This window comes from Hippopotamus amphibius, chromosome 13, assembly GCF_030028045.1.
Source record: "Hippopotamus amphibius kiboko isolate mHipAmp2 chromosome 13, mHipAmp2.hap2, whole genome shotgun sequence".
Taxonomy (NCBI): domain Eukaryota; kingdom Metazoa; phylum Chordata; class Mammalia; order Artiodactyla; family Hippopotamidae; genus Hippopotamus; species Hippopotamus amphibius.
This window is the reverse complement of record NC_080198.1, coordinates 51776263-51796600: the sequence shown is the minus strand read 5'-3', so window position 1 is coordinate 51796600 and position 20338 is coordinate 51776263. Positions and strand designations below refer to the sequence as shown.

At 40.2% G+C, this 20338-nt stretch overlaps 1 protein-coding gene across 6 annotated transcripts in view; it reads right to left on the bottom strand.

Moving 5' to 3' along the window:
• OSBPL10 (oxysterol binding protein like 10) overlaps window positions 1–20338 on the bottom strand; it is a 312125-nt gene that overhangs the window by 240915 nt on the left and 50872 nt on the right. Inside the window, exon 2 of one of the 6 annotated variants that reach the window (XM_057706431.1) lies at window positions 1080–1505. The exons of the other annotated variants lie outside the window; for them this stretch is intronic. The gene's annotated coding sequence lies outside the window, so the exon portion shown is untranslated. The remainder of the gene's footprint in view (window positions 1–1079; window positions 1506–20338) is intronic. 6 annotated transcript variants of the gene reach the window in all.

Below are 20338 nucleotides of genomic sequence, written 5' to 3'. Positions count from 1 at the left end.
ACTTTGGAAATGAGTGAAGTCTGTCAGACTGAAGGGCTGTGTTCTTGATACAGTTGTTTCCCACGGGGCTATTAGTTAACAATTCCGACACTGCTATACATGCACCCTGGAATTAAACAAGTAAGTAAATGGACGTCAGAAGGTAAGATCTAAGTTTCTCACTGCTGAAGTGGGGGTTTACAGTTAAACAAGAGGAAGAGTCTAGGATGATCCATATGGTAGTGGGTTAGCGTTGGAGAGATCAGTAATGTCAAACATGAGTTAAAGTCATGTATAGATACAGATGGTTACACACAGAAATACACACACACACGCAGCTTAGTACAAACATACACACACACATGCAGCTTAGTACAAACACACACACGCACATGCAGCTTAGTACAAACACACACACGCACATGCAGCTTAGTATACACACACATTTTTTTTCCCTCTGTCGGCTAAGAGGTGCTAAAAGAAATGACACCCCATCAGCAGCAAGCACACCTAGCACCCAGCTCTTGGTTCCTAGCACCTTTCTCCAAGAAAAGGAACCAGGGCTCCTTGGAGAAATGGCTGATTCTAGGACCGGGGCAGGACATGCACCAGAGGAACCTGGAGGGTCTTGCAGAGCCAGAAAGTAAGGAAGTGCTCAAAACCAAACAAATAAAAAAGGCCACAAGGATGGGGGCACGTAGACAAAAATGACAAAGGAGCCAACTGAAAAAGCTCCGATGGTCAAAGTTGAAACAATCTTAGCAACAAAATAAAGTAAGATTGGACCATAACCCAAAGTTAAAAGTAAATACCCATGATTCCGCACTGATATGAATAAATGATTAAATGGCGGAGAACAGACAAATCTTCCGTGCAGAAGAATTTTAAATAAATTATGTAAATATTCTTCCTTAAGGAACTAGAGCATAACTCTCTACTCCTTAAATGTGGGCTGCACATGGTGATTTCCTTCCAAAGAGCACAGAATGAAAAGGGCGGGGAATGAGAAGCTTCACAGTGGAGACAGCTGACAATCAGGAGTTTCCGGCCAGGCAGTCAAAGTCAACAGCAACAGTCATGAATCATGGTGACACACGTACCCTTGATGTGATGGGGTGAAAGTGGCTCTTCATCTCTGTGCTCTTCCTCTCAAAACCCATCCCTGCAGTCTAATCGTAAGAAAAACATCACACAAATTCCAATACCGGGCATCCTACAAAATACCTGACTGGCACTCCTCAAAACTGTCAAAGTCATCAAAAAAAAAAAAAAAAAAGTCAAAGAATCTGCTACAATCAAGACAAGACTGGTAAATGAAATGTGGTATCCAGGATGGGATTCTGGGGCAAAAAAATGGACATTAGGTAAAAACTAAAGAAATCTGAACAAACTATACACTTTAGTTAATAATAAGGTGTCAAGGGGACTTCCCTGTTGGTCCAGTGGTTAGGACTCCAAGCTTCTACTGCAGGGGGCATGGGTTCGATCCCTGGTTAAGGAACTAAGATCCTGCATGCCACACCGTGCTGCCAAAAAAAAAAAAAGAAAGAAAAGGTGTCAATACTAGTTCATTAATTGTAACAAATGTACCACATTAATGTAGGATGTTAATTACCAAAAAATTTGTAGGGGTGGCATGTGGAATACACAGGCACTCTCTGTACTAGCTGCTTAATTTTCCTGTAAATCCAAAACTGTTCTTTAAAAAGTGTATTAATTTTTTAAAACTGGGAGGAAAGAGAAGAAAGGCAGACCAAGGATCTGGGGTGTCAGTGTTCACAGTGTTACAGAAACCTGGTCCCCAGCCCAGCTGGCTTCACATGCGGCTCCACCTTGCTGGGGTGGGATGCTTTTTTTTTATGCTTAAGGTTTTTTTGGTTTGTTTTGTTAAATTTTTGGCAAGAGCTGCTGGACGTTAGTTCCCCGGCCAGGGATCGCCAGGGAATTCCCTTGAGGCGAAATTCTTCATCTCACAAATGCCAATCTGGCCAAACCTCCTTAACTTGAAGATGCAGTAACTGGCAATCAGCAACAAGAACTTTCTAGAGCACAGAACAAACGGTATTTAAAGTGACACCAGGAATTTCCAGAAAAATCTCAAGCAGTTAATGTGAGGGGTTCACAGAGTATAAAAATCACTTGGGGCTTTAAAGGAGCAAACGCGAGATGAAGGAAACCCTCATGTAAACACCTCACAAAGAAAGAACAAGGGGCAAGGACCGTAAAGGACTAAAAAGCATTCTTCATGTATGTGAACTGGTTTCCGAGGGTAACCACTCCCTTTTTATTGGAGAATCCTTGCAAACAAGCAGCCAAATCCCACAAAAAGCGGAGATATCCAGCCTGGCTTTGGAAAGGGGGCAGGAGGCCACCAATTCTCGTTAATTAACATTGTCTCTGGCTGATAGCTGGCTGTCCCTGGCGGTCTCTCCAAAGGTCCTGTTTCTACCCAACACCAGTGTGCAGTGTCATGAGTCCAAGTGCAAGTATCACTTTAAAAGGCAATAAACAAACAAACACGGCCATTAAAACGAGGGGAGACCAGAGAATTATGAGGAGGAAATGCACTAGCCCAAACAAACACTACCTCTTTTTCCTCTTGTATTTTTAAAAGCTAAAAGTATGCGCCAACACACAAATTCATGTAAAACAACACTTTTCTCTCAAAAAAAACCTTGAAAAAAAACCTTGCAAGTGTGAAATATATTTGTCCTTTATGGCTTTGACTCTGGAGTTGAAAAAGCTGCCAGACACGCTCCACAGCCAACAGGGCAGCCGTGTCACAGACACCCAGGATGGAGTGTGCCCCGCCATGCATGCAGCCCTGGCAGGCACACAGCCCGGCAGCGTGTCCCCGTGAGTTCAGTACCAAACCCACTGAGCACATTCAAGACTTCCTGGAAGAGAGAAAAACCAAGTTCTAGAACATCATGGCTCTCTCAGGTAAAATCCTGGATAACACCATTTATACTGTGAGACTGAAAACAAAAGCCTCACTTGGAAAGAGTACATGTACTAAAAACAGCATGATTTCGTCCATTTGGAAATTATCTTCACCAGAGTGAAGATGTGAAGAATACTTGAGTGCTTTAGTGATTTTCTGAGAAAATTTATTTCATTCGATTGAATCAAACTTTTTCTCTTAAGGGCCAGATGGTCCCTTTAGGCATGGCAGGCTGTAGGGCATCTATGACAACTATTCACTGCCTTTGGAGCACTCAACAGCTGCAGACAATAATTAATGAACGGCCGGGGCTCTGTTCCAATAAAACTTTACATACAAGAAGCAGCAGGCTAGATCTGACACACAGGGTGTACTCTGCCAACTAATGAATTAGATAATTCATTCTCTCTCTCTCAAATAGTTGTCATCCACTCAAATCTCAGGAACAGATGAAAATGATCTTCATTCATAAGTCAGGAAGAACATCTACATGAATCCTCTGAAAGTCTCCTTATTTCTTCAAGAAACTCAGTTGAAAGTCACAAAATTGTAAACAGTACTGTAACCCAGAACAAACCTCACTCCACATTGGACCTATTTATTCAGCTCTAACCTTTGTCCTATTTTGTCTGTATTTAGTCATGCTGGCTCTGCACCTTTTTTTCTTTTTTTTAAAGCTCTTTATTGGAATATAAGTGCTTTACAATCTTGTACCAGTTTTTGAGGTACACCAAAGTGAATCAGCTGTATTTAGACATATATCCCCATATGCCCTCCCTCCTACAACTCCCTCCCACCCTCCCTGTCCTGGCCCTCTAAGGCATCACCCATCATTGAGTTGATCTCTCTTTGTTATACAGCAACTTCCCACCAGCTATCTATTTTACATTTGGTAGTGTATCTATGTCTATGCTGCTCTTTCACTTCATCCCAGCTTCCCCTTCGCCCTCCACCCCCACCCCAGGCCCGTGTCCTCAAGTCCATTCTCCACACCTGCATCTCCACTCTTGCCCTGTCACTGGGTTTATCAGTACCATTTCTTCAGATTCCATATATATGAGTTAGCATACAGTATTTGTTTTTCTCTTTCTAGCTTACTTCACTCTGTATGACAGACTCTAGGTCTATCCACCTCATTACATATAATTCAATTTCATTCCTTTTTATGGCTGAGTAATATTCCATTGTATATATATGCCACATCTTCTTTATCCATTCATCTGTTTATGGGCATTTAGGTTGCTTCCATGTCCAACACAGGAGCACTTCAATACATAAGACAAAGCTAACAGCCATAAAAGGGGAAATCGACAGTAACACAATAATAGTAGGAGACTTTAACACCCCACTTACATCAATGGACAGATCATCCAAACAGAAAATAAATAAGGACACACAAGCTTTAAATGACACATTAGACCATCTCGACTTAATATTTATAGGACATTCCATCCAAAAATGACAGAATACGCTTTCTTCTCAAGTGCACATGGAACATTTTTCAGGATAGATCACATCTTGGGTCACAAATCAAGCCTTGGTAAATTCAAGAAAATTGAAATTGTATCAAGCATTTTCTCTGACCACAATGCCATGAGACTACATATCAATTACCTGAAAAAAAACTGTAAAAAATAGAAGCACATGGAGACTAAACAATACACTATTAAACAACCAAGAAATCACTGAGGAAATCAAAGAGGAAATCAAAAAATATCTAGAAACAAATGACAATGAAAACACAACAACTCAAAACCTATGGGATGCAGCAAAAGCAGTTCTAAGAGGGAAGTTTATAGCAATACAGTCCTACCTCAAGAAACAAGAAAAATATCGAATAAACAACCTAACCTGACACCTAAAGCAATTAGAGAAAGAAAAACAAAAAAACCCCAAGGTGAGCAGAAGGAAAGAAATCATAAAGATCAGATCAGAAATAAATGAAAAATAAATGAAGGAAACAATAGCAAAGATCAATAAAACTAAAAGCTGGCTCTTTGAGAAGATAAACAAAATTGATAAACCATTAGCCAGACTTAGGGAAAAAAGGGAGAAGACGCAAATCAACAGAATTAGAAATGAAAAAGGAGAAGTAACAACGGACACTGCAGAAGTACAAAAGATCATGAGAGACTACTACAGGCAACTATATGCCAATAAATTGGATAACCTGGAAGAAATGGATAAATTCTTAGAAAAGTACAATCTTCCAAGTCTGCACCTTTTGTAAAAGAATGTTGCCTGTAGCCTGAAATATACAGGATAACCCTTTCTCAAGGCTCTGCCTCCCAGGCTTGACCTTTAAAGTATAAAATTTTTCCATTCATATAGAGATAAAAAGTTGCAGAACAGGGAATAACATTTGTCTGGTTGGTGCTTTACAGGAACACAGTGACCAGGCCCACCAGGATAGCAGGATACCTGCACCAAGAAGTTGCAACAACCAGCCACACCCCCTCCCCTTTCAGTATAAAAGAAGCCTGAATTCTAATTTCGGCAAAACGATTCTTTGGGACACTAACGAGTCCACCATCTTCTCGGTCTGCTGACTTTTTGAATAAAGTCACTATTCCTTGCCCCAACACACCATCTCCCTATTTACTGACCTGTCATGTGGTTAGCAGTATGAGCTTGGACTCAGTAATGGTACCTGGATGTAACCAAGCAAAACTTGGCCAAGAATAACTTCTCAGGGAACTATTTTCTCTAAGGGAAGGTGTTTGGGAGATGCATATACCATATGGATTAAACTGAAATGTCTCAAGGGTCCAGAAAGTGTATCTTCCCTGTGGCTGCCTTCCTAACACACTCCCTCATGTGGAAGCTTTGAAATGGTTCCTAGAATATCTGGAGCAAAAGCAATCTCCATAATATGGCATACAAGACCCTCCAGGACCCTCCACATCTAGTTGCAATGTCATCTCCAGGCATTCTCTACATCTCTTTCTGCCACAAACTATACTCTGACATCAGAAGACTCACTACACCTCTATTTCATCATTTGACTACATGCTTTCAAGTCTCCAAGCCCTTACCAGAGTGACCATGTATTGCTCAAAGTACAGCATTTTTAAGAGTAAAAGCAATGTTATTAATACCTATGCTGGGACAAGAAGCATAGCCCAAGGCAGACTGTAATGTAGCGTCATTTAACCTTTATTCATGATGACTTCTCTGTTGTTAAAGCCATTACAAATTCATTCTGGTCAACTCCTACTCATCCTTCAAGGCCCAAGTCAAATATCTCCCCTCCCCCCTTTTTTGTGTGTTTTGCTGACCTCTTTCTTGCAGAGGTCACCACTCTCTCATCCTTATATCTAGGATAGCCTTTATCACGTTGTATTATATTTACTTATATAAGTAATTATATATTCACCTGTATGCTTTCTTTGAAGAATGTTTCCTCTGTACACTTGGCTTTAATGCTGGAATTATCCTACAGTTAGTGCTCAAAACAAATGTTTGTTCGTTTTCTTATAATAACAAAAACCATTCTTTGTATATCATAAACCAGTAGTTCTCAACTGGGGGTGCTTTTGCCTCCCAGGGGATATCTGCAATGTCTGGAAACATTTTTGGTTGTCATAACTAGGGGAGATACTACTGGCATCTAGTGGGTAGCGGGATGCTGCCACACATCCTACAACACATGGCACACCCCCCACAACAAAGAATTATCCAGCCCCAAATGCCAATAGTGCTAAGACTGAGAAACCCTGGAATAAGCTTAAAACTTCAGCTCACTTCCTCATGAAGTTACTACAAATTCTGGATGTCAGAAATAGAAAGTCATGAAAATCTTCAGCCCATATGCCATAAACATATTCAGAAAGCCAACACACTCAAGGAGTTAGTGTAATATAAGACAAGTAAAAATGCAGACATCCTGTAAAGATTCACCAACTGGCCTGCAGGGCAGTGCGGATACACACTGTCATGCGGAGTGCTTTGAATGTGACTCTCAAGGAGAGGTTATTAAACCAACATAGGAAGATACAGAATATAGGCACCAGGAGAAGTAATAACACACGTGGAACTTCTGCAACCATATACAAAATCAAAGATGAAATAAAAGCTGCAACTTCTGGACCCTTCCTGAGTCACTGACATTTGGAATCTAAAGTAGATTCACACTGTACTCTTTACAAAAGTTGAATCTGAAACTTCCTCAACTACCATCAGAGCCAAGGCCACTATTATATGTAACAGAAACTCCAGAATATTTAGAGGATATTTTCAACTACATAATCTTATAGTATTAATTTCTAAAGAAAAACTTGGCCACCGACTACTTAAGTGCTTCTCTTAGAGCAAATCTTTTATGCTGCCTTATTAACAGGAATCTGTACTCTTCAAAACTTGCTCAGTAAATGTCTCCAATAACTGAGTCTAAAACGCACTGTATACCTCTCTGCCTTCATAAACAGAACAAAGTATGTCAGATTTGCTTCTCCTAGATGTCCAAGGTCACCTTAACTAACGCTGTACTAACATCAGCCTGTTGAAAAGGGACAGAAGGCTTGCCCGTCAAGAAATGGCCCCTGATGGCTGGTTTTCTCCTTTTAATTCCAGGGTCGCCCACTAAGCGGTAACCATCATTCCTGCTGCAGTCAGTATGCCTGCGCAGGCCTTCATCTGCAGCCCCTTCTAATTCAGCTCTTCTGGAAATCTTGTATGAAGTAATTAACCAGAAACACCTTATTTGGGCAACAGGCTGAGCAAATGGATGACTGAAGAGTTCTTCCACTAACACCGGGCAAAGAGCTTTGTGCCTGTGAATTCTCACATCTAAGTATGTTCACGCCTTGGACTTTCTCTCATCCACCCCAACCCCTAACCCTTTGTTCAAAAACAGGGAATAAGCCTCACACAGGTTAGGAGTAAGAGGCTGCATGATCAAAATGAGGAAAAAAGAGGGAGAATAAATTAAACATGAGCCACAATCAGTAAAATAAGGTCATGAAACCCCCCAGGGGGTGAGGTCAGATTAGTTACATTAATAACAATCACCTCCTACCCCAAAGCACAAATACCTTTAAGAAAAATACCTGAGACTTGCAGATGTTATTTAAAATCCTACAGAAAATGAGCACTTAAATCCTTACAAAACTTTGATTCAGAGGTATTGATTTGTTTAAAACAGGCAACATATAACCAAAGCATCCTGTCCATTTGGCATCTATCTTAACCTGCCTGGAAAAAACAAGAACAAAAAAAACCACTAATTGAGAGTTTCAGGAATGACTCATACATCAAGGTGACTTTTAAAAGTTTATCTGTATGCTGCCAGACAATAATTATTGTGTGAGCCATCCCGCCCCATGACCCAATATTCTACTCTTCAGATGATACAGACCCAAGCATGTACCCTAGACTTGCATAACTGAGAATGCCCAGAATGCACCTTTACACCCATGTAATTCCATCTAGACTAGAAGTTTGACTTGAAGGTACCAAAAGGTGTTGATACAAGAAGGTAGAAAGTAGAAATATAAAAATTACTATTCAAAAATCAATCTACGATTCACCACCCTGGTGGCACAGTGGTTAAGAATCCACCTGCCAACACAGGGGACATGGGTTCAGTCCCTGGGCGGGGAAGATCCCACATGCCGTGGAGCAACTAAGCCCATGTGCCACAACTACTGAGCCTGTGCTCTAGGGCCCACGACCCACAACTACTGAGCCCGTGTGCTGCAACTACTGAAGCCCAAGCACCTAGAGCTCGTGCTCCACAACAACAGAAGCCATGGCACTGAGAAGCCTGCGCACTGCAACGAAGAGTAGCCCCCACTGGCCACAACTAGAGAAAAGCCTGCACACAGCAACAAAGACCCAAATGCAGCCAAAAATAATAATATAAATAAATAATATTTTTAAAAATTCTATTATCTGTTCTGTATTTATGAAATATCGGTACCATTTGATAAGAGAGATGAGTTGTACAATAGCATCACAGAGACATCCAACCCTGAACTACCTCATTTACCTCCTTCACATCCAACTAGGATTAAAAAGAAATCTTTTAGATGATAGGTCATCCACCATTGCCACAGGCACTGAAAAGGCATCTGATAATACTCAACATCCTTTCTTAGAAGAAAAGAAAAGATGGAGATACATATTTTCTAACATCATAAACTCTATCTAAACATGAAAGCAGGCATCATGCTTAACACACAAATTCTAGTCAGGTTCAAAGTAAGAATGTAACCTGGGGGCTTCCTTGGCGGTACAGTAGTTAGGAGTCTGCCTGCCAATGCAGGAGACATGGGTTCGATCCCTGGGCCAGGAAGATCACACATGCGGAGGAGCAACTAAGCCTGTGCGCCACAACTACTGAGCCTACATGCCACAACTACTGAAGCCCTCGAGCCTAGAGCCCATGCTCCACAAGAAGAGAAGCCACCACGATGAGAAGCCCGAGCACCACAACAAAGAGTAGCCCCCACTTGCCACAACTAGGGAAAGCCTGTGCACAGAAACAAAGACCCGACACAGCCAAAATAAAATAAAATAAAATAAATAAATAAATAAATAAATAAATAAATAAAATTTTTTAAAAAAGAATGTAATATATCAGCAGTATTTTTTAACATGAGTCTGGATATTCCAGTCAATGTAATGAGACATGAAAAATGTTTACTGAAACAAAATTAACAGAAAATAGCTTTAATACAGAGGAAAATAACCATTATAAAATAGAAGAGCATTCATGATGATTATGAAATAAAAAGTATCCAGCATTAAACTTATCAAGATATGTGCAAGATATACATGAAGAAAACTTTAAAACACTCCAAGCTATCCCTAAAAACGACTTAAATAAAAGCAAGACATATTACATCTTAGGGATAAATTTCAAATTCTCAAGATGTTAATTCTTGCTAAGTTAATCTAAAAACCCAATACGATTTTACAGTTTTTTTCCTGTAATTGATTTCTAATCTGATAGCGTTGTGGTTGGAAAAGATACTTGATACGATTTCAATTTTCGTAAATTTACCAAGGCTTGATTTGTGACCCAAAATGTGATCTATCCTGGATAATGTTCCATGTGCACTTGAGAAGAAGGTGTAATCTGATGTTTTTGGATGTAATGTCCTACAGATATCTATTAAATCAAGCTGGTTTATTGTGTCATTTAAAGCTTGTGTTTCCATATTAACTTTCTGTCTGGATGATCTGTCAATTGGTGTAAGTGGGGTGTTAAAGTCCCCCACTATTACTGTGTTACTGTCAATTTCTTCTTTCACAGTTGTTAGCATTTGCCTTATGTATTGAGGTGCTCCTGTATTGGGTGCATATATAATTACAATTATTATCTCTTCTTCTTGGATTGATCCCTTGATCTTTATGTAGTGTCCTTTCTTGTCTCTTGTAACATTTTTTATTTTAAAGTCTATCTTATCTGTTATGAGTATCGCTACTCCAGCATTCTTTTGGTTTCCATTTCCATGGAATATCTTTTTCCATCCCCTCACTTTCAATCTGTATGTGTCCCTAGGTCTGAAGTGGGTCTCTTGGAGACAGCATATATATGGGTCTTGTTTTTGTATCCACTCAGCCAGTCTGTGTCTTTTGGTTGGGGCATTTAGTTCATTTACATTCAAGGTAATTATCGATATGTATGTTCCTATTACCATTTTTTAATTTTTTTGTTTATGTTTTTGTAGGTCCCTTTCTTCTCTTATGTTTCCCACTTAGAGAAGTTCCTTTAGCATTTGTTGTAGGGCTGGTTTGGTGGTGGTGAATTCTTAGCTGTTGCTTGTCTGTAAAGCTTTTGATTTCTCTGTCAAATCTGAATGAGATCCTTGCTGGGTAGAGTATTCTTGGTTGTAGGGTCTTCCCTTTCATCACTTGAAATATATCATGCCACTCCCTTCTGGCTTGCAGAGTTTCTGCTGAGAAATCAGCTGTTAACCTTATGGGAGTTCCCTTGTATGTTATTTGTCATCTTTCCCTTGTTGCTTTTAAGAACTTTGCTGTCTTTAATTTTTGCCAGTTTGACTACTATATGTCTTGGCCTGTTTCTCCTTGGATTTATCCTGCCTGGGACTCTCTGCACTTCCTGGACTTGGGTAGCTATTTCCTTTCCCATGTTAGGGAAGTTTTCAACTAGAATCTCTTCCAATATTTTCTCAGGTCCTTTCTCTCTCTCTTCTCCTTCTGGGACCCCTATAACGCGAATGTTGGTGCACTTAACGTTGTCCCATAGGTCTCTTAGGCTGTCTTCAGTTTTCATTCTTTTTTCTTTATTCTTTTCTGCATCAGTGATTATCACCATTCTGTCTTCCAGCTCACTTATTCACCCTTCTGCCTCAGTTAATCTGCTATTGGTTCCTCCTAGCGTATTTTTCATTTCAGTTATAGTGTTGCATATCTCTGTTTGTTCTTTAATTCTTCTACGTCTTTGGTAAACTTTTCTTCCAGCTTTTCAATCTTTGCACCGTCTTTTTTCAAAGTCCTGGATCATCTTCACCATCATTATTTTGAATTCTTTTTGTGAAAGGGTGCTTATCGCCTCTTCATTTAGTTGTTTTTCTGGGGTTTTATCTTCTCCCTTCATCTGGTACAAAGTCCTCTGGCTTTTCATTTTCTCTGTCTTTCTGTGGCTGTGGTTTTCAGTTCCACAGAACGAAATACAGCTGATACTGCTTGATACTACTGTCTGTCCTCTTGTGGAGGAAGCTATCTAGGAGGCTCCTGGGTGCTTCCTGATGGGAGGGGCTGATGGTGAGTTGGGCTGGGTGGACAGAGCTCAATAAAACTTTAATCAGCTTGTCTGCCAATGGGTGGGGCTGTGTTTCCACCTTGCTGGTTGTTTGGCCTACCCAGCACTGGAGCTTACAGGCTCTTTGGTGGGGCTAATGGCAGACTCTGGGAGAGCTCATGTCAATGAGCACTTCCCAGAACCCCTGCCACCAGTTTCGCTGTCCCCTTGGTGAGCCACAGCTGCCCCCCACCTCTGCAGGCAACCCTCCAACACCAGCAGGTAGGTCTGGTTCAGTCTCCTATGGGGTCACTGCTCCTCACCCCGGGTCCTGGTGAGCACACTATTTTTTGTGTGCCCTCAAGAGTGGAGTCTCTGTTTTCCCCAGTCCTGTGGAGGTCCTGCAATCAAATCCCACTGGCTTTCAAAGTCTGATTCTCTGGGGATTCCTCTTCCCATTGCCAGACCCCCAGGTTGGGAAGCCTGACTTGGGGCTCAGAACCCTCACTTTAGTGGGTGGACTTCTGTGGTATAACTGTTCTCCAGCTTGTGAGTCACCCACCCAGCATTTATGGGATTTGATTTTAATGCGATTGCGCCCCTCCTACTGTCTCACTGTGGCCTCTCCTTTGTCTCTGGATGCGAGGTGTCTTTTTTGGTGAGATCCAGTGCCCTTCTGTCTCATCATAGAATTTTAATCTATGAGAGCTATTGGGAGACAAAGTTTAGCACAAACTCTACCAGTCAGATCTGTCCAAAGGCAGAGTGTTTGGCATTCCCATGTGGAGATGTCCAAGCACTGATAGACTTGGACTACTGCTTCTCAAACTTTAATCTATAAACCCAATACAATTTTGATAAAAGTACTAGGAAAAAAGTTTTTTTAGGGGAGAGGGGTGGCCCTGATTGAGCACATTGTAAAATTCACATGGGAAAACCAGCAGGGGAGAATGACCAAGAAAATTCTGAAAATTGGGGTACCAATGAGAGACTAGCCCTATAAAATATTCAAACAAATATGTCATAAAGCTCCAACAACTGAAACTATGTAATCAGTAGGGCAGTGGGTCACATGAGTGAAGAACAGACAGTCCTCCAATCAATTCAAAATGCACGTAAGAGATAAGAATATAATAGAAGTGACATCTCAAGTTAATGAGGAAAACATGGTTTGAAAGTCGCTAGGTGAGTAGACCTTAAAAGTCCTCATCACAACAAAAAGGTATGGGGTGAATTCCCTGGAGGTCCAGTGGTTAGGACTCCACCCTTCCCCTGCAAGGGGCCAGGGTTCAATCCCTGGTCAGGGAACTAAGATCCCACAAGCTGCACAGTGCAGCCAAAAAAGAAAAAGAGAAGGAAAAAAAAGTTTTTTTAACTATGGGTGGTGACAGATGTTGACTTATTGAGGGGATCATCTCACAATATACACAAATATTGGGTCACTATGCTGTACCTCTGAAAGTAATATGCTATCATATGTCAATTATACCTCAATAAGAAAAAGAATTAGTTGGCCTGCCCTAAATAAACACAGACAGGCAATGAAGGAGGAAAGAGAAAAGGAAGAACTATTTTGTTCTTACAATATATTGCTATGAGTAGTCCACATGCAAGTAATTCAAATTTTACTGCCAAAAATATTACTATTTCATATTAATAACAGAAAATAAGCTTCTCTTTTTACGATGGTGGAAATATTCTGTCTTATTTGTGGTGGACAAACCATATACATCTGTCAAAGCTCACTGAACTACCACATGAAAAGATTAAATTTTATGTAAACCTGAGTTTTAAAAATATAAACTTTTCTGGAGCCAAATATCCTTCTTTTCCAACAAATGTGGTACACTAGAAAAAGTATTCAATTACTAATAATTCAAAATAGTTTATGCAAACTATTATATATAGAATGGATAAACAACAAGGTCTTACTGTATAGCACAGGGAACTATATTCAATATCTTGTAATAAACCATAATGGAAAAGACTATGAAAAAGAATATATATACATGTATAACTGAATCACTTTGCTGTACACCTGAAACTAACACAACATTGTAAACCAACTATACTTCAACAAAATAAACTAAAAACAAACAAACAAAAAAACAACAGTTTTAAAGATTTTACTGTGAGTTGGGCAAACAAGAAGTTACCCAGTTTTACCAATGGAGAAGGAAAGGACAGATCAGTGAAATGAACTGCATAACTTTCCACAGTGTTACTGTCAGGCTGTCACCAGAGTGAGCTGGACACAGGGGATGATGACCCCACTTCTGCCATCACTCGGCTCCACACTGAGGCCGTAGGTAAGTCCCTTCAGCTGTAGGATGAGGAAGTTAGACTTATTTGCTGAGGTCCCCTTCAACTGTAACATTCCAATTTCACATAACACTAGAAATTTGAAACATAACTTACATGTCTTTTTTAGAAAACTAGATCTGAGAATTCTTTTCTCAGAGAATACAGCCTAACACAACTTTTTAAAAAAAACCCTAGGAAAACTCCACCTACAGAATAAAAGCAATCATGGTGTGTTCAATCAAATAACAAACGATTTCCAACTTTACAAAAAGCATTCACATGAAGAGCTTCCCTAGGACATTCAGGTGTTGGTTTATACAACATTAATTTTGTGAAGGAAAAGGGAGAAAGAGGGTAGGTGCCAAAGTCAAGGATAAAAGAATTCAAAAGAAGCATCTTTGATATTATGATGGAAATAAATGTACATCTGAATCAATTCACCTACAAATTTTTAGGACAATTTTACTACACAAAGAAGGCATGAATAGGCTAATAAAAACATCTCGGTTTTCTTAAAAAAAATCTGGCTTAGGTAAAGTGCTTTGGTAACAGGCATAAAAAATTATCAAGTTTTTTTGAAAGAAGCAACAACTTCTTGTATGAGGGGAAGAGGTAAGAAGAGAAGAAAAAGACCAAAATTCAAAACATTTATTCCACAGTCAAAGAAAATCAGAAAATTCATTCTTGTAGAAACAGGGCTAAATATACATGACTACCTTTGTATTCATATTCTTCTCTTTTCCTTTATTTATTTTTTAATTGAAGTAAGTACAGTTGATTTATTAGGTGAGCCAAAAAGTGCCTTTGGTTTGGTTTGGTTTTTAAGCTCTTTATTGAAATATAATTGCTTTACACTTTTGTACCAGCTTTTGAGGTACACCAAAGTGAATCAGCTGTATTTAGACATATATCCCCATATCCCCTCCCTCCCGTGACTCCCTCCTACCTTCCCTGTCCTGGCCCTCTAAGGCATCACCCATCATCCAGTTGATCTCCCTTTGTTATACACCAACTTTCCACTAGCTATCTATTTTACAGTTGGTAGTGTGTATATGTCTATGCTACTCTCTCACTTCATCCCAGCTTCCCCTTCGCTGCCCCTGCCCCTAACCCTGTGTCCTCCAGTCCATTGTCTGCACCTGCATCCTTATTTTTGCCCTGTCACTGGGTTCACCAGTGCCTTTTTTTTTTTTTAGATTCCATATATATGAGTTAGCATATAGTATTTGTTTTTCTCTTTCTGGCTAAATTCACTCTGTATGACAGACTCTAGGTCTATTCACCTCATTACATATAGCTCCATTCCATTCCTTTTTTTTTTAATTTTATTTATTTATTTATTGGCTGCGTTGGGTCTTCGTTACAGCACATGGGCTTTCTCTAGTTGCTGTGAGTGGGGGCTACTCTTCATTGTGGTGTGCAGGCTCCTCACTGTAGTGGCTTCTCTTGTTGTGGAGCACAGGCCCTAGGCACATGGGCTTCAATAGTTGTGGCACATGGGCTCAACAGTTGTGGCTCACAGGCTCTAGAGCACAGGTTCAATAGTTGTGGTGCACAGGCTTAGTTGCTCCGTGGCATGTGGAACCTTCCCAGAGCCAGGCTCGAACCCATGTCCCCTGCATTGGCAGGCAGATTCTTAACCACTGCACCACCTAGGAAGTCCTCATTCCTTTTTATGGCTGAGTAATATTCCATTGTATATATGTGCCACATATTCTTTATCCATTCATTTGTTGATGGGCATTTAGGTTGCTTCCATGTCCTGGCTATTGTAAACAGTGCTGCAGTGAACATTATGGTACATGTTTCTTTTTGGATTATGCTTTTCTCTGGGTATATGCCCAGTAGTGGAATTACTGGAACATATGGTAGTTCCATTTTTAGTTTTTTTAAGGAAACTCCAAACTGTTTTCCCTAGTGGCTGTACCAACTTACATTCCCACCAACAGTGCAGGAGAGTTCTCTTTTCTCCACACCCTCTCCAACATTTATTGTTTCTAGATTTTTTGATGATGGCCATTCTGACTGGTGTGAGGTGATACCTCATTGTTACCGTTTGGTTTCTTAAGTAAAAATAAAAGGACACATTTTTCATTTTCACCAAGAACTTTAATGAACAACATATTCACCCTTTTGTTCCACTACCTTCTGCCATTTTTCAGGCAACTTCATAATCCCATCTTCCCAAAACTTTTTATCTTTTTGAGTAAAGAACTGTTCCAGGTGCCTTTTACAGTCTTCCAGGGAATTGAAATTTCTTCCATTAAGAGAATTTTGTAAAGACCTAAATAAATGGAAATCTGAAGGCGCAACATCTGGTGAATACAATGGATGAATCAGAACTTCCCAGCCAAGCTGTAACAGTTTTTGCTTGGTCATCAGAGAAACATGTGGTCTTGCATTATCCTGATGGAAGATTATATTGACTAATTCTGGATGTTTTTCGCCAAGTGCCGCTTTCAGTTGGTCTAACTGGGAGCAGTACTTCTTGGAATTAATTGTTTTGTTTTCTGGAAGGAGCTCATAATAGAGGACTCCCTTCCAATCCCACCATATACACAACATCACTTTCTTTGGGGGAAGACTGGCCTTTGGTGTGGTTGGTGGTGGTTCATTTCGCTTGCCGCACTATCTCTTCCATCCCACATTGTTGTACAGCATCCACTTTTCATCACCCATCACAATTTGTTTTAAAAACAGAGCATTTTCATTGCGTTTCAGTAGAGAATCGCATGCAGCAATACAGTCAAGATGGTTTTCTTCACTTACCTTATGTGGAACCCAAACATCAAAGGGATGAACATAACCCAGCTGGCGCAAATGATTTTCGCACCTGATTTGGATATTTTGAGTATGTCAGCTATCACCCATGTGGTATAACGTTGATTGTTCTCAATTATTATTTCGATTTGATCGCTATCAACTTTAACTGGTCTACCTGACTGTGGAGCATTGTCCAGCCAGAAATCTCCAGCGTGAAACTTGGCAAAACACTTTTGACACGTTCGATCACTCACGGAACCTTCTCCATACACTGAACAAACCTTTTTGTGTGTTTCAGTTGCGTTTTTACCTTTCTTGAAATTATAAAGCATAATATGCCAAAAATGTTGTTTTTCTTCCATCTTCAATATTAAAATGGCTACAAAAAAGTTCACCAGTTTTGATGTCTTTTTTTAAATGCACACTGATATGACAGCTGTCACATACAATTTAACAAAATTGTTTTGAATGACGTTAAAGACAACTAAGTGCTGCTAGAGCCATTTTATGGAAAAAACCAAATGAAACTTTTGGCCCACCCGATACAATGTCATGTTAGTTTCAGGTGCAAAGTGATCTCACACATACACACACACACACACACATATATAAATCTATTCTTTTTCAGATTTCCCATTATAGATTATTACAAAATATCACATGCAGTTCCCTGTGCTATACAGTCTTTGTTGTTTATTTTATATATAGTAGTGTGTATATTTTAATCCCAATCTCCTAATTTATCCCTCCCCCACCTTTCTTTCCTTCTTTCTTTCTCTCTTTTTTGGCTGCACTGGTCTTCATTGCTGCACGCAGGTTTTCTCTAGTTGTGGCGAGCAGGGGCTACTCTTTGTTGTGGTGCACTGTTCTCATCACGGTGGCTTCTCTTGCTGTGGAGCACAGACTCTAGGTGCACGGGCTTCAGTAGTTGCAGCACGTGGGCTCAGTAGTTGTGGCACACAGGCTTAGTTGCTCCACGGCATGTGGGATCTTCCCGGACCAAGGATCAAACCCATGTCCCCTGCATTGGCAGGTGGATTCTTTTTTTTTTTCCCCAGGGATGTTAACAGTAGCTTTATTTGTAATAGCTAAAAATTGGAAATAACCCAGGGGTCTTTCAATAGATGGTTAAACAAAGTGTGGGGCATTCATTCCAAGGAAAATACTCAGTAATTAAAAATAATAAACTAGTGATATACACAACTGCCTGTATGAATCGCCAAGGAACTATGCTGAAAAAGGCCTATCTCCCAAATGTACATATGTGTGAGTCAATTTATATAACACTTTTAAAAATTTATTTATTTATTATTAGCTGCGTTGGGGTCTTCATTGCTGGGCACGGGCTTTCTCTAGTTGTGGCGAGCGTGGGCTACCCTTCATTGCGGTGCGAGGGCTCTTCATTTTGGTGGCTTCTCTTGTTGCAGAGCATGGGCTCTAGGCACTCAGACTTCAGTAGTTGAGGCACACAGGCTCAACAGTTGTGGTGCACGGGCTTAGTTGGCAGGTGGATTCTTAACCACTGTTCCACCAGGGAAGTCCCCCTACCTTTCTTTAAGGCAGCATTTCCCAAAGAGTCTTGCACACAGCTTCAAAAACTAAACAAGTTTCCATGGTTAAAATAAGTTCAACGGCTGCTTACCACATCACCCTCATATGAAACAGGACTGCACTCAGCTACATGTAATAAAAACTCAATTACAATAGTTTAACCAAATAGGGCTTTATTTTTCAACTGGGACAATCAATCCAAGATGGAGAGTCCAAAGCTGGTGGAGTAGCTTCAGAAAGCCATCAAGAACTGCTTCCATCTTCCTTCCTTCCATCTTCCTGATGTTGTCCTCCTCGTACAAGTTGGCTACAGCTCCTTCAAGCAGGAGAAATTAGAAAAGACAATGGCAAAGGTGTGTGCCTGCCTCCTTGGATCCTATTTATCAGGAAAGCAATAGCTGGGCTTCCCAGGTGGTGCAATCATTAAGAATCCGCCTGCCAATGCGGGGGACACAGGTTCAATCCTTGGTCTAGGAAGATTCCACATGCTGCAGAGCAACTAAGCCCACGTGCCACAACAACTGAAGCCTGCAGGCCTAGAGCCTGTGCTCCACAACAGGAGAAGCCACCACAATGAGAAACCCATGGACCACAACAAACAGCAGCCCCAGCTCTCCACAACTAGAGAAAGCCCGCACACAGCAACAAAGACCCAACGCAGTAAATAAATAAATAAATAAATAAATAAATAAATAAATAAATAAACAAAAATTTTTAAAAAAGAAAGCAATAGCTTTCCTTGGAAGCCCCACCCTGCAGAGACTTGACTTATGTCTCATTGGCCAGTACTGGGCCACGTCTAGTGGCAAAGGAGTCCAGGGAGGTGAAAATTTCTAACTGGGTACATTGCCACCTACAGCAAAACCAGAGCACCAAAAAGAAACGAGAGACTGAATGTTTACTTAGGAATTTAAAAAATCCATCCCATTTATCTTAGAAATTCAAACACACATTTGATAACAAAGACTCTGAGAAACTGTGCAGTACATAAACCTGTTTACCTTTTTTTAATACTTCTCAAACTTATTTGAACAGAAAATTCCTTATTTCCTTTGAACAGCCTGTTGAAACACCATTGGGTGTAATGCATCTTGGGAAAAACTGCTTTGGGGACTAAAAGAAGAAGAAATTCTCTTACGAAAGAGTCTGTTTTCACACTTAGCAAGGTAGAAGGAAATATACTGCATTTAAGTAAAGGATTCTGGAAATAACTGAAGCGATAACAGAATTCTACAATCAGAAGCTGATGCGTTCTCACTTTTTATGTAAAGTCACAATTTCAGTGAGAAAAATCTTTTCTTTCCCCTATATGCCCTTATAAGCATTTCCTTCCCATCATCCCTTCTCAACTCCAGAACTTTCTTTATGTAACTTCCCCCATCTGAACATTTTAATCCAGCCTTTAAAAGTCCATCACTGCCATGCTCTTACATTGCTGGTGGGAATGTAAATTGATACAGCCACTACAGAAAACGGTATGGAGGTTCCTCGCAAAACTAAAAATAGAACTACCATATGACCCAGCAATCCCATTATGGGGCATATACCCAGAGAAAACCATAACTCAAAAAGACACATGCACTCCAGTGTTCACTGCAACACTATTTACAATAGCCAGGACATGGAAGCAACCTAAATGCCCATCAACAGAAGAATGGATAAAGAAGATGTGGTACATACATACAATGGAATATTATTCAGCTGTAAAAAGCAATGAAACTGGGACATTTTTAGAGACATGGATGGACCTAGAGACTGTCATGCAGAGTGAAGCAAGTCAGAAAGAGAAAAAAAAATATTGTATATTAACACATATATGTGGACTATAGAAAAATGGTACAGATCAACCGGTATGCAAGGCAGAAATAGAGACAGAGATGTAGAGAACAAACATATGGACACCAAGTGGGGAAAGTGGGGAGGGTTGTGGGGGGAATGAACTGGGAGATTGGGATACCAAATTGTACACTCTAAATATGTGCGGTTTATTGTAAAAAATTTAAAAAATAAAAAGTTAAAAAAGTCCATCACTGCCAAGGGCACGGGTTCTATCCCTGGTTGGGGAACTAAGATTCCAGAAGTCG